The following is a 14,677-nucleotide window of genomic DNA, read 5'->3' as shown; positions in this document are numbered from 1 at the left end:
GTGCATGCGTGCAGTGTCCTTCAAGGACTCTTCCTTTGCCTTCACAACTTGGCTACCTGTTTGGCACAAGTGGCCTAGATTTCAGCCTGGCTTGGGTTTCGCCCTGTCTTCCTTACGAAGCTTAATCTTTTCTAGCTTGTGATTGAACGCGAGAGACGCGTGACTCCTCCTTTCACTTGAACGCTTGGGGGCCATTGTGGGGTTCTGAGTGGGCCTAATGTCAGTACTGTTGTGTCTCAGGGAATGGGGAGGCCTGAGGAGGGGGACAGAGATGCAGGGGGGGACAGGTGAGCAGCCAGAACACCACAGTTTATCAGTTATCAGTTTATCAGTTAAGTTCACCATCTTATATGGCTTGGCTCGCGGTGCCTCAGCTTAGCATGGTAACATCAAAGATCACAGATCACCGAAACAAATATATAATAATGATGAACAAGTTTGGAAAAATGGTGCCAAAAGTCTTGTTCCACACACGGTTGCCGTAAACCTTCCATTTGTGAAAAACTGCAGGGAAGCGAGGTGTGCCTATATACGCACAATGATATTCTTTCTTATGGGGTTAAAAAAAAGCCCGTAGACACGGCACCCCCTCAGTGACGGGCGTCAGAGTGCTGTGTCACAGGCCAGGGGCCACTTCGCCTGGGGCGTTGCCCTCACTCACCAGGACCTCCCGTAACTGTCCTGTTCTGTCTGCAAGGCTCCCAAACGCCACCTCGGGTAAGGGACTGAGGCCACAAGCTCTCCAGCGCATCCCAAAGGCTCCTTTGGCTGGGATGACTGAACTGTCAAAGGTTTTCAGAGCAATTCTGCTTTTGTGTTGTTTGCGTAAAGAGGTAATGGGACTGCTCAGCAATCGGGCCCTCACTCTCTCACGCTGACATCTGGCGCCCAAAGCCAGGTGTGGGCTGCGAGGCCGTCCTCGGCCACTCGGTCGTCCTTTGTGCCGCCTGGCTTCCGGCTACATGCTCAGCAGCGCCCAATTTAGGGGACATTTTCTGTCTTTGAACAGTATGCACTTTCAGTGGAAAGGAACCTAGAGAACATTTTGCAAAAGTGTGTTTTCAGAAAGCAGAATTACATTCCGGGTCCATTCCTTCTGGGTTTCTTGACCGCATTTTTCCTCAGAGAAATTTAAGACAGCTAAGTAGAAATTAAATTTTCCATGTATAAACAGACGTGGAGACAGTAGTGCCTCTGACGGCAGTTGCTGGAGGTTTGGAATCTCGAATGAGCGATAAGAGTTTACCGTCTTATTTTTAAATAGGTTGACTGTTCTCCCAAATGCAAATACGATAAATGTTCTTTGTAAAAATGCATATATTCCTGAGAAGCAAGGATAGGAAAATGGAAAACCCCAGAAGCCCGGCCCTAGAGCCGGCAAGCCCAGCGGCCTGCACGTCCGTGGGGAGTTTGCTGGTCCCTCCCGGGTCTTGTCCGGCACTGGGTGGGTGGGTGTTCAGGCGCCTGCCGGCGACAGAGCTGACCCCTCCAAAGCCCGTTGTGTCCCACCGCCTCAGTGCCCGACACTGACCCACCCTGGCCTGATGGTCCTCCCCAGAGTAAGCGGGAGGGGCAGGGCGCAGGGAGCCGTGCAGGGATGAGGGGCGGGCAAGCCTCCATCTTGGGGAGCTGCTGGGAGACTGAGTGAAGGCTTCGCGCATCCCTGAGCCTCGGTTTCCTCATCGCCGTCGGTACCGGGATGCTCCCCTGCAGGGCCTTGGCTCGCCCTGCTGCCCTGCGCCCCGTGTCAGTGGCCCGCTGTCCCGGCCACATCCTCTGCTGGCTCCCAGCCTGGCCTTGGCAGCTGCTTGGCCTCCTGAGACACGGCCTCCCTTCTGGGAGCAGGGAGGCGGGGTGTCCCCGAGGCTGCTCCTCCTTCACTCTGTGGGGACACAGGGGCTGTGATGCCAGGTGCCGATGTTGTGGGGAGGGGAGCGGCGGGCACTGGAGGGCAGGAGTGTCCAGCCTGCGCACCTGTGCTGGGTGTGGACGGTGGTGCGGGGGGCGCCCTGGGCAGAGGGCACAGGGTGACGGGGGGGTGGGGGGGATGTGCTGGCTAATGTGGAGGAGCTGCGAGGCCTCGGGGCTCGGCCCCACATCCATTTCTGTTGTGCTGGGGATTCTAGGAGCTGCCCTGTTTCTCTGGATAAGTCACTGTTTGTCTTAACAATCAGGGGACTCCGTTAGCCCCCTTTTTTTTTCAATTTTTAAAAAATGTTTATTTTTGACACAGAGAGAGAGTGCAAGTGGGGGAGGGACAAAGAGAGGGAGACACAGAACTGGAAGCAGACTCCAGGCTCTGAGCTGTCAGCGCAGAGCCCGATGCAGGGTTTGAACTCACAAACCACAAGATCATGACCTGAGCCAAAGTTGGACCTTTAACTGACTAAGCCACCCAGGCGCCCTCCATTAGCTCTCTCTTAAAAATTAACCTTTTTATTCTGCAATAACTAACTGTAGATTCATGTGTGGTTTACGCAGCCTCCCCGGAGGGTGACGTCCTGCACAACTGTGGAGTGCCGTGCACAGCAGGACGTCCGCACGGGCACAGCCAGGTGTGAACTGCCTAAGGACGCTGCTCGCCTGTGCTCCGTGAACGATGAACGTCCACGGACGATGCTCTGTAGGTGGAGCTTGGAGCTGTTTCAAATGGACCCGCCGGGTCTGCTGTGCACCCAGCAGGTCGGGGCTGCGGGCGTGCCTCAGCTCGGCCCTGCACCCCTGGGGCACACGGGGCTGTGTGCAGGCCAGGGCTGTGGGGAATGAGGCTGCACATCTGCGTGCAGGTGTCTGCATGGACTCAGGGCTTCACGTCTCCGCACGGACACGAGGCCGTTGCTGTGTCCTGGGTGGTGGCCTTTTCCTTCTAGAAGGACCTGCCGGGCTCTTCCCAGAGCGGCAGCCCATTTGCAAGCCGGGTGTGGGTGGCCAGTTTCAGCACATCCTGGACGCTGTGGGCTGGCGTGGCCTGTCTCCATGTTCTCCTTCCCACGCGTGTGAGGGCATCTAACCCCGGCCAAGCTCGCACTTGTCAATTTTCCCATCGGGGCTCGTGGCCCCAGGTCCCAAAAGTTTTCTCCTGTTTTTCTTGAAGTTAGTTTACATTTTACGTTTGATCTATGACCCACTTTGTGCTGGTGTATCAGGCGTGTGGTTTAGGTCGGGTTTCTTGTCTGCCTGTGGAGGTCCCGTCCTCCAAGGCCATTTGTGGACAGGCTCTTTTTCCTCCCTTCACACGGTTGGCAGCCCCTCCCCCCGCCCCACAGCGGTGGGGCTCCCGCTGTGCCCCGTTGATGCCTGTGTGTGTCCCCCCAGCGCCACCCTGTCCCCTTTGCTGTGGCTACAGAGGGACCTTACTGTGGGGCCAGGGGCTCCTCCAGCGTCGTCCGCCTGCTCACGGCCGCCTGCTGCCCGGGGACCCGTGCCCTCCATGTACATTCTGGAATGAGCTCCTCTAAGGTCTACAGAAAGCCTTGCTGGGACCTTGATAGAAAGTGAATTAAACTCACAGGTCATTTGTGGGAGAATGGACGTTGTTACTGTCTTGAATCCTCAGTCCGTGAACACAATATGCCTTTTCTAAGACTTCTGTTTCCTTCGTCATCATACTATACTTTTCAGCACCCAAGCTCAGCACATGCTTGTGCGTGTGTGTGTGTGTGTAAATGGCATTGTGTTTTTTGGATTTTGGCATCTGCACGTTCATCGCCAGCATATAAACATTCAAGCGATTTTCGTGAATTGATCTTGTGTCTGTGACTTGCTACTTCTAAGTGTTTTTGTAGATTCATGGGATTTTCTTAGACAAGCGTGTCATCTGCACACATGGACACGTTTATTCCTTCCATGTGCTCCGCTCTGATGAGCAACAACAGTGACATCCTCTCCCGTTCCCACCCTCCAGAGGTGTTGTGGGATGAACAGTGCCCCCCAAACTCATGTGCTGAAATCCTAACCCTCAATGCCTCACAATGTGACCGTATTTAGAGACTGAACCCTTAAAAAGTTAACTAGTTAAAATGAGGCCCTGTGTGTGGGCCCTAATCCAGTGTGACTGGTGTCCTTATAGGCAGAGATGTGGACACAGACATGCACGGAGGGACGACCCCGTGAGGACACGGGAGAGGATGGCCGTCTACGCACCAGGAGGGAGGCCTCAGGGGAGGCCGGCCCTGCTCATGCCTGCCTCCCCAACTTCCCTCCCTCGGGACTGGGGCAGATGCATTCCTGTGGTTTCTACGGTATTTTGTTACAGCAGCCGGAGCAGCCCCCACCACAGAGGTTTTGCCGCCCCAACTTCATGCCCAAGTTCTGCCTGTTGATTCACTTCACCTAGAATAGCCTTTTCCATCTGGCTTCTTATGAGACGCATCCCTGTCGCTGGTGTATCAGTAGCTGAGTGATGTTTCCTGTTAGGACCGTTCCACACTTGGCTGATTCATTCTCCAGTTGGTGGACATTTGGGTTATTTCCAGTTTTGAGTTATTATGAACAAGGTTTCCACAGACATAGTGACCAGGTCTTTGTGGGGACAGGTGTTTTCTTTTCTCTTGGGGAGACCCCCCCCCAGGAGTGGGATTGCTGGGTCGTAGGCGGGTGTATGCCAAGTGCTTCTGTCACCCCTCATCCTGTCGGCACTTGGTACCATCAGCCTTGGACTTTGGCCACTCTGATGGGCATGGCGGTATCTCAGTATCTCGTGGAGGCTCTAATTTACGTTTCCCTGATGACGGTGCTGCTGAGCCTGTCCCTGTGTGCTCCTTGTCTGTTTAGACAACGTTTGTAAGCCAAGTGCCTGGTCTAGTCTATTCCTCAATTTATTTTTATCAGATTCTTTGTCTTTATTGGTTCATAGGAATTTTTTTTAACTTTTGTATCATTTGACTAGTGTTTACTATCACACTAGAAAAATGTGACAGATAGAATGTCTAATGTAGGAAAGAGGTGCTAAAACACCTGATGTTAAGGTGAAAACTAACCTTAACATCTTCCTGAAAGGCATAGAAATAAAAGTAGGGAAAGAGATAGGCACATTTCACAAGATTATTTCAGTAATAATATCTTGTCCCAGAGGCAACAAACAGCAAACTAGCCTTATTTTAAAACATGTATCCATAGGAATTTTTTATATATTCTGTACACAAGTCCTTTGTCAGATGGATGTATTACAAGTACTTCCTCCTACTCCGCAGCTCCCCTTTGGATAAGCACAAGCGTCATGTCGGTGACGTTTGGTTTATCACGTTTTTTTCTGTGGCTTTTAGGCCCGAGACATCTGCATGTCTTGAGGGCGTAGGTGTCTCGCCTGCGTGTTTTTAGAAGCTCTCTAGTGCTCGCGGTTAAGACCGATCCGGCCCAGCTATTGTGTGTGAGGTGAGTGACGGCTGAAGTCCACCTGTCCGTGCGGTGTCCACTTGCTAATGCACACTTGTGAGGGGCTGTCCCGTCCCAGTGAGCACTCACACCATCAGCCAAAACCAGCTGACCACGTGCGCGTGACTGCAGTTCTGGACTCCCCATCCTGCTCGTTCATACGTTCCTCCATCCTGACCCGCCGACACTACCTGTCTTGTTTTGATTCAGTTTAATTTTGTTATTATAGGAATTATTTTACTTAATGAACTAAACCATTTTACTTATTATAGAAACCTCTGCACTGTGGTAATGGACAGAAGCGGTTCCCCATTGGCAGCCATTCATATCTGTGATTTCCCTCCTACAGACACGGCCATGTGTCACATTCTTGCTCATCCATGGGCACGAAGGACTGGCACGCGCAGGGGCCGCGGCACACAGGGCTGTGAGCCATTTCGTCATCGTTGTTTTGGTGGAGGCTCCAGATTACCTTCCACGAGGTGCAGGGAGAGGGGTGCTCCCCAACCACTGTTTGCACCTGTTCGGGCCTCCCTTCTTCTCTGGGGTAGCAGTGCCCACATCCTCTGCTCCCCCCTCCTCCTCCCGCATGCTTCCCCATCCTCCTCCTCCTCCCTTCCTGTGCTCCCCATCCTCCTCCCCCCTAGTTCCCCCATCCTCCCCCCGTGCTCCCCCATCTTCCTCCCCCCTGCTCCCTCATCCTCCCCTTCTGTGCTCCCCCATCCTCCCCCACTGTGCTCCCCCATCTTCCCCCACTGTGCTCCCCCATCCTCCTCCCCCCATGTTCCCCCATCCTCCTTCCCCCCTGTGCTCCCCCATCCTCCCCCCTGTGCTCCCCTATCCTCCTCCCCCATGCGCCCCCATCCTCCTCCCTCGTGCTCCCCCATCCTCCCCCCTGTGCTCCCCCATCCTCCCCCCCGTGTTCCCCCATCCTCCCCTCCTGTGCTCCCCCATCCTCCTCCCCCGTGCTCCCCCATCCTCCTCCCCCGTGCTCCCCCATCCTCCTCCCCTGTGCTCCCCCATTCTCCTTCCCCCCTGTGCTCCCCCATCCCCCCCCATGCTCCCCTATCCTCCTCCCCTGTGCTCCCCATCCTCCTTCCCCCCTGTGCTCCCCATCCTCCTTCCCCCCAGTGCTCCCCCATCCTCCTTCTCTGTGCTCCCCCATCCTCCTCCCTTCCTGTGCTTCCCCATCCTCCTCCCTTGTGCTCCCCCATCCTCCCCCATGCTCCCCCATCCTCCTCCCCCCGTGCTCCCCCATCCCCCTCCCTCGTGCTCCCCATCCTCCCCCTGTGCTCCCCATCCTCCTCCCTTGGGCTCCTTCGTGCTCCCCCCATCCTTCTCCATTTATCAAGTGTCAATATTTTGCCCTATTTGTGGTCTCCCCACATAGACAGGTAGGCTTTTTTCTCACAACCATTTTTTTTTAAACGCAGCACTCACAACTAGAACATTCTGTGGCCAGTACTTCATCCCGTTTTAGAGACCAGCCGGGTCAGCCCATGAGGAGTCCTTGCCACCCCAGCCGTCAGCCAGGTGCTTCTCTGTACTGACCCAGGACCGTGCAGTCCACCCGCCAGTGCTCAGGCCTTGGTTGTTTCCAGGCCCTGGTGCAGGGAGCCACCTGGCCCTCGCCACCACGCACCTGTGCGGTATGCTCAGCACTGATTTTGGAGTGGTCAGTGCTGGGCCAAAGGGCAAGTGTCCCCTTCCCTCGCCCCACCCAACCTGTGGAGGGGTCTCTGCTAACCTGACGGGGAGAGAGGGTATGTGGGTGTGGGCCGTAGCTGTCCCATCACATGTGTGGCAGGCCACTTAGATTTCCTCTTCTGTGAGCTATCAGCTTCTGGATCATTCCACAGCCCACGCATCCCTCATTCCTCACCAGGACTAAATGACAGAGGTGACTCATCCAATGGAGGCCAGCTGTCTGAATCTTGAAGAAGACACAAAACTGAGCCAAGTTGCAATGAGACGAGGTGCGGGCTCAGTGGAAGCCCTGCACGTGAAAACCGCAGACAGATGGCTCTGCGTCCAGTGACCGTCTTTACCACCTGTGTCCCTCACGTTGCCTCCCTGGTTGAAGTCACTCAGGACATGAAAGGCTGTGAGAAGCATGATTCTGAGGGAAAACAGCGTGGCTCGCAGTCCCACAACACGATCGTTCCATCCATTAAAACATTAAATATTGATTTTGGAATAATTTTAGAGGCACAGACGAGTTGCAGAGACAATACGAGGGGCTGCTGGGTAGCCTGGACACAGCTTTTCCCAATGTCCACGTCCACACACTGGGCTCCGTTTGTCCAGAAGCTTAGCTTGGGGGAAATGCCACTGGCCACAGACTCAGGTTTTACCCACATCTGATGTGGGGCACCATAATGTGTTTAGTAAACATGGAATTTTAATGTTTGTGCCCAGAAATCTATCAAAGGAGAGAGAATTTGGTTATCTTGGCAAGTTTTTTTTTCTTTACAAAGAAATAAACACTTTAATTCCGGATGTTTTCAACAAGGGGCAGGACCGGAGCGGGCACAGGGCTCCCACCGTCCAGGGCTGGGTCATGTGAGCAGCGCCCATGGAGGGTGGTGCATGGAAGACGGGAAGGCATGTGCGGCCTTCCCCCAGAGAGCCTCGGACCCCGTGAAGCCCTCTGGGCTCACCGAGAGTGAGCAGCACAGAACGGGTCTTCACCGCCATCAGGGAGCCCTTCCGGGTTGAGGCCCCAGTTTGGTCTGTTGGGCCACTGATTCAATCATTGGATAGAGAAATAGTGCCTTAAAACAAGACTGCCTGTTGATGTCTCTCCCCTGTGGCCTGACACCCTCTGACCTTAGGTCACCCCTGGCCCTTTTTCCTGATGACCGCAGTATATCACCTATCACTGCATAACAAACAACGTAAACCACGTGGCTTAAAATGACAGTAAACACTTATCAATTCTATTGGCGTTGGTGGGTCAGGAATTTAGGTGCAGCCTGGCTCTGGTCAAGGTCTCTGGTGAGGCGGGGGCTGCAGTCTCACCTGACGGCTGGACAGGCAGGGATCCACTCCCTCATTCTACCTCGAGGCAGGGTGGTGCCGGCTGCCGGCTGGCGGCCTCCGCTGCTGCCCACGCAGGGCTCTCCACACTACGGCCTAAGGGTCCTCACCACGTGGCCGCGGCTCCCCCAGAGCCAGCAGCCCAGGAGGGAAAGGCAGACCTGACCTTGGAGGTCGCCCTCTTCGTTTCTGGTGTCCCAGTGGCATGTCACCGGGTCAGCCCCAAGCAAAGGGCACAGGTGTGCAGTGAAGGAACACCCAGATGTGACTGTTCCCTGGCCATCCTGGGAGCCGGCTGTCACAAGTGTGTTCCTTGTTGGACGGTGCCACCTCCCTGGTTGACATGCCTCCCCCCCTCCCCCCCGCCGCCCACCATAGGATGCTCTCCAGCCAGGCCGCGCCCCACTGCACTTTTTGTTCATCACTCTTGGGTCTTTATACCTGGCCTGCTGCCGTGCCGTGTGCCCTCATCCTGCCTTCTTAGGCCACTTGTGTGCAGCAGGGCTCCGGGCCTGGGTCCTCAGGTCCTGATGGGGTCCCACGGCCAGTGTCCTGGCTCAGGGATGTCAGCGGGCAAGGGCCACGCTGGGGGAAGGTGGCAGGTGCTGCTCTTGCCACACCTGAGCCGGGAGCATCTGGAGGGTTCCCCTGCCACGGGCCAGGCCCTCGTTCCACCCAAAAACTCCACGTACCCCGTATTCTCTCCATTTTATGGCTCAGGAAGCGGGGCTCTGAGAGGCTCTGTGGCACAGAGCTCTTGGCCCAAGAGCCGGGACGTGAGCCCAGGTGCCGGTGCGACACCGGCCACCGTCCTTCACCTGCCGGGTGGGGCAGTTCTGAGTCCTCAGTGAGGTGGCGGCTGGGGGGGGGCACACAGAATGCGCACCCTCCTCGGTCTTCACGTTCCCGGAAGGAAGTGTACCTGCGTCCATGCACACGGCGGCCCCCGCTGCGGGCTGACCTCGGTCGGCACCTTCCTCACAGACTCTCTCAGACCTCAGCTTAGAAGGAAGGCTATCTGGAGGTAAAGCCTGACCTCCCCCAAACAGCAGGGCATGGGAGCGAGCGTGCTGTGTAGACCCCACTGGGGAGCCACGTGAGCTGTGGGGATGCACGAGGCAGGTCTTCGTGGGCCAGAGAACCCCGTTAGCTGCCCCTTTGCTCATTTCCTCACCCTCACACGTTGCCTGTGTGTGCAGTGCTGCCCTGGGGGGCTCCACAGTGACCCCTGGCCAGCAACGAGGACATCAAGGTTCAAAGAATCACTTTGTCTCTAAAGAAGCATCATGGCGGGATGAAGAAGCCACCATTGGACGGCGGGCAGAACTCGTGGCCCGAGCTCTAGGACTCCACTTCTCAAGTATTTACTCGCCGAGGTCACGGAGTGTCATGGGTAGGGTGGGCCCTTTTCACTGTTCCTCTGATGGTCGGTTGGCCCCTCCTCTCAGCTAGGGGACCCCACTGCTCACGTCTGCTGGGCACCCCAAGATCGTGTGCTTGCAGATCTGTGCAGAAAAGCCCATAAGGCGAGCTGGAGGCAGGAAGTCTGGGGCCTCCGCCACGTCTGTGCCCAGGACAGTTCGGGGCACTGTGAAGCCACCGCAGGCCACGGTGCAGAGGCTCGGCGGGGCCTGGACAGCTCTCCAGCCGGTTTGGGCTGTACTTTCACAGAAGAGGCAGCTGGGGAACCAGTGAGCTTGGGTGTGTGACGACACGGAAATGCAAAGGCAACGTCTTTGGTGACCTGTATTGCAAAACTAGCAAAAGGAAGTTGTGTTCGCTGCTGCCTGAGGTCCGCCCCAGACAGAAGCACACACTCCCACAGAGAGCAGGTGAGTGGTTCCAGCTCCGGGGTCTTCGCTGGCCCCCGCAGCCTGTGCTGGTGCTGCACAGGGCACTCCTGGGGACGAGGGTGTTCAGAGCAGGGGCCGTTTGGGGTCGGTGGCTCCAAGGCAGGAACCGTGTGGTGGTGCGTGAGCAGCGTGTTGTGCGCACTCCTCTGCCTCCTGGGGGCCTGTTTGTGAAGAACCAGGGTGCTATGGGCCGCATCCAGCGGCAAGCACACCGTTTGCCAGGACAGCACTCGGCATCGTCTGTGGCTGCTCAGACTGGCTGAGGTGAACGGAGCCCGGGAGGGGCCGGGGTCTGAGGCCAACCTGGCTCAGGGTGACCGCCCCCCTCCGTGGGTCCGACCTGCACATTTGTCACTGAGGCCCTGACCAGTGCTGGTCTTCCCTTGCCTGGGCTTAGGAGGGGTGGGTGGTCCCAGACACAGTCCCCGGGCGGGTAGGCCTTCCCACAAAATGTGGCTCTGGAAGGTTCTGCAACCTGCAATTTAGATGCTGACAGGGCTTGGCTGTGGCGGCCCTACTGGGGAGGAGGACCCCCTGGGAACCCCACACGGCTGACTCCTGGGTGGGGGCACACCACAGGTGGCTGTGGGTGGAGCCAGACGCCAGTGTGTTTGTGCAGAGCAGGAGTATGTCCAGGGGCACAGCTGAGCCCTGAGCACCCAACTCCCGGGGCCCTCTGGGCTTGCAGTCGACTGGCTGACTACTCAGCCACTTGGGCAGGAGAGGAAACAGGGAGCTTTGGGCCTCGGCCTCGGGCCCAACTCAAACCTTCGGAGCCTGACAGCTTAGCCGGGTGGGGCCGGGTGCACAGGGAGGAAGTGGTTTGTCTCCAGCTGGGTGTTTGCAGGATGTTGAGGGCCCTGGTTCCCCTCCTCGGGGCTGATGTCCGTCTCCCCACAAAGCCCAGCACCTCCTACAGTTCAGGGGCCTCCGAAACTGGACGGGCCCATCCATATGCCCTGACACGCAGAGGCCTGAACCTCAGTTGGTCTGCTGAGGCCAGAGCTCAGATGGGTTAAACAAGGCTCTGAGGACACACGGAGCATTGCTGCCCTGAGCCCCTCAAGATCCCAGGATTGGGGCTGTCCTTGGACCCAGAACGGTGACAGTGGTGCACCTGCTGGCCCAGTGCTGGGAGCACCTGCCCCAGGTGGATTCTGAGGATTTCCACTGACACATGACGAAAGTAAGGCACCTCAGTAAAGGAGGTGAATATGGAAGTCAAACCGTAGGACAGATGTGAAGCCCAGCCTTGAATGGGGCGTCACCCACCTGCACGGCCCCCTAGCTGCCCACAGCTGGGAGACCCATTCTGTCTGCAGCCCTAAGATTCTACCTCCTCCATCTCCAGGCGCATGACCTGGTTCTCTGGATGGCCAGGTTGATGCTCGTTTGCCCTGTTTTTTCCATCAGGGATGCTGTTCCCTCTGGCTGGGACGCTGTTCCCTCTCTCTGGAACACTGCTCCCTCTCTCTGGAACACTGCTCCCTCTCTCTGGGATGCTGCTCCCTCTCTCTGGGATGCTGCTCCCTCTCGCTGGGACGCTGTTCCCTCTGGCTGGGGTGCTGTTCCTTCTGTCTGGGACTCTGTTCCCTCTCTCTGGGACACTGTTCCCTCTGGCTGGGACACTGGTCCCTCTCTCTGGGATGCTGTTCCATCTCTGGGATGTTCCCTCTGGCTGGGGTGCTGTTCCCTCTCTCTGGGACACTGTACCCTCTCTCTGAGACACTCTTCCCTCTCTGAGACGCTGTTCCCTCTGTCTGGGTTGCTATTCCTTCTGTCTGGGATGCTATACCCTCTGTCTGGGATGCTATTCCTCTCTGGGATGCTGTTCCCTCTGGCTGGGACACTGTTCCCTCTCTCTGGGTTGCTGTTCGCTCTCTGAGATGCCATTCCCTCTGGCTGGGGTGCTGTTCCCTCTCTGAGACGCCATTCCCTCTGCCTGGGGTGCTGTTCCCTCTCTGAGATGCTGTTCCCTCTGGCTGGGGTGTTGTTCCCTCTGGCTGGGATATGTTCCTTATCTGAGGTCTCGCATATGATGGTGATGATTGGTCGTGTAGGTGTCCAGTCAGGTGGATGGTGACTGACCTTTCCGGAGTGCTCTGCAGGCTCTGACGGGCCCACATGAATGAAGCCGTGGGCGCCCAGGACATGGCACTCTGGCTCGCCCAAGTGAGAGGGTTTGGGAAGGTGAATCCGCTGCCTGATGTCCCTTTCCCACAATTACCTGGCAGGTCACTCACTGCACAGAGACCTGTTGTCATGGGGAGGGCTCCACCGGGGCAGCAGGGACAGTGACCGCAGGTGGGGATTCGTGGGGAGGCCTCCCCAGGGCGGGGTGGACCCGGGTGGGACCGGGGTGCACGCACACAGGGTGGCTCTCGGGAGCGCGGGGCAGGGTTTCCGTGAGATAGCTTTGGGAATGTGCACGTCTGCCTGTTTCACTAGATGTTTTAGTGAAAATTTCAGATATAATGAAAGGTAGGGCCACACATACCCCAGAAGCAGGTGGCTCAGTGCAGCACTAGAAGTTGGTGGCCCACCCCCAGCACGCAACCCTGCCACACAGCCCGGCGCCCGCATGGGCCTACACACCGGTGGGAAGGCCGGGCCTTCTTCCTGCAGCTGTGTGACGGCTGGCAAGGGCTGCAGCGTGCAGTGACGGTGAATACCAACAGCAGGAAACAGAAGTACGCGCGTCTACAGAAAGTTCAAGGGGAAAACAAAATAGGAAGGAAAAGGAAACAGTAAGTAGAGGCAGCGGAGGTGGTTGGTTTTGCAGGCACAGCCAGACCCGCGTGCTGTGCGTCCCATGCGAGTGCCGTACACCTGCGTGGCGTGGGTCCCACAGGCTGTTTGTCCTGCGTGCCGTGTGTCTTGGGCGTGCGCCGTGCACCTGCGTGCACCGTGCTGTGCGTCCCACAGGCAGTTTGTCCTGCGTGCCATGCGTCCCTTGCGCATGCCGTACACCTGCGTGCCGGGTGTCACGCATGCTGTGCGTCCTGGGTAACGTGCGTTCTGGGCATGTGGGTCCCCTGTGCCAGGTGCCCCGCGTCTCATGCGTCCCATGCGCGTGCGTCCTGCGAGCCGTGCGTTCTGTGCGCATGCGTCTTGCGCGCTGTGTTATCAGCGTCCCGCGCGTCTCGTGCGTGTGTCATACACCTGCGTGCCGCGCACCTCTCATGCTGTGCATCCTTGCGCATGCGCCCCCCATGCTGTGCATTCTGTGCGCATGCGTCCCCCGGGCCATTCACCAGCTTGCGGTGCGCACCTTGTGCCGAGCGTCCTGTGCGCTTACCGTACACCTGCGTGCTGTGCGTCCTTCCTGTGCTGTGCGTCCATCAGGTCCACACTCCCCCCCTCAACCCCGGGTCTGTGTCAGCGTCCCCCCTCCCCATTTGTGTCAGCCATTACCAAGTGTGCCCCCCCCAGGTCTGTCAGGATTCCCCCCAGGTCTGTGTCACAGTCCCCATCCCCCCGTCTATTCGAGCCCCAGGACCAGGGCGGGGGGCGGGGGGCAGAGCAGCAGAGCAGTGGCTTAGCAGCAGCAGGTCAACAGGTTTTCAGGCAGCTGGCTCTGGGCCAAGCTCTCACCACAACCGCGTGTCCCCACAGGCCGAGGGGCTTCCGGGGTGTGGAGAAAAGGCCAAGGCACAGCGGGGGAGTAGGTTTTAGGTGCTTTTGAATCACTGTTGTCTCGACTCTGGTTCACACAACTTCTGATAGGATTTTCCAAAACACACCTTTTTTTAAAAACTGTGTGTGTGTGTGTGTGTGTGTGTGTGGTAAAATACAGGTGACATAAAGTTTGCCATCCAAGCCACTCTAAAGGTCTGGTTCAGTGGCATTAAGTGTATTCACATCTTTCTCCAACCATCCCCACCATCCATCGTCCAGAACATTTTCATCCAAACTGAGACTTAGAAACACGAACTGCCCTGGCCCCACCACCACTGCCTCCCGCCCCGGGGTCCACCATCCATGTTCTGTCTCTGTGATTTGACGACCCCAGGGACCTCGCGTGGGTGGAATCACACGGGGCATGTCCTTCTGTGACGGGCTCACCGCCCTCAGCATCATGTCCTCAAGGCCCATCCGTGAGGTAGCAGGTGTCAGGGTCTGTCTCCTCTTACTGGCAAGTTATGTTGTGTCACACAGCCCCACCATGTGCTGTTTATCATCCCCCATGACCACTTGGGTTGCTTCTCCTTTTTGACTCTTGTGAATACTGCTGTTGTGAACATGGGTGTGCAAGTACTCGTTCAAGTCTCTGCTTTCAGTTCTTCTGGGAGGAAAGCATTCTTGAGGACAAGACGCATTCGTGTTGGAATCGGCATTGAAACAAAAGCATGTCTCTAAGAAAGGCTGCAGCCCACCCAGGACCCTGTTGGGACCATCCAGTCCCCAGGCGG

The 14,677-nt window shown here is 57.0% G+C and overlaps 1 protein-coding gene across 6 annotated transcripts in view; it reads left to right on the top strand.

Annotated features, from left to right (window-relative positions):
* Window positions 1-14,677, top strand: part of FGD3 (FYVE, RhoGEF and PH domain containing 3) — a 55,760-nt gene that overhangs the window by 4,725 nt on the left and 36,358 nt on the right. For 5 of the 6 annotated variants that reach the window (XM_053205429.1, XM_053205432.1, XM_053205431.1 and 2 more), the window contains exon 1: window positions 10,093-10,244. The exons of the other annotated variant lie outside the window; for it this stretch is intronic. The gene's annotated coding sequence lies outside the window, so the exon portion shown is untranslated. Of the gene's footprint in view, window positions 1-10,092; window positions 10,245-14,677 lie in introns of those variants that run through there. 6 annotated transcript variants of the gene reach the window in all.

This window comes from Acinonyx jubatus, chromosome D4 (genome assembly GCF_027475565.1).
Source record: "Acinonyx jubatus isolate Ajub_Pintada_27869175 chromosome D4, VMU_Ajub_asm_v1.0, whole genome shotgun sequence".
NCBI classification, from domain to species: Eukaryota; Metazoa; Chordata; class Mammalia; order Carnivora; family Felidae; genus Acinonyx; species Acinonyx jubatus.
The sequence above is the reverse complement of the archived record's forward strand: the minus strand, read 5'-3'. Positions and strand labels throughout refer to the sequence as shown.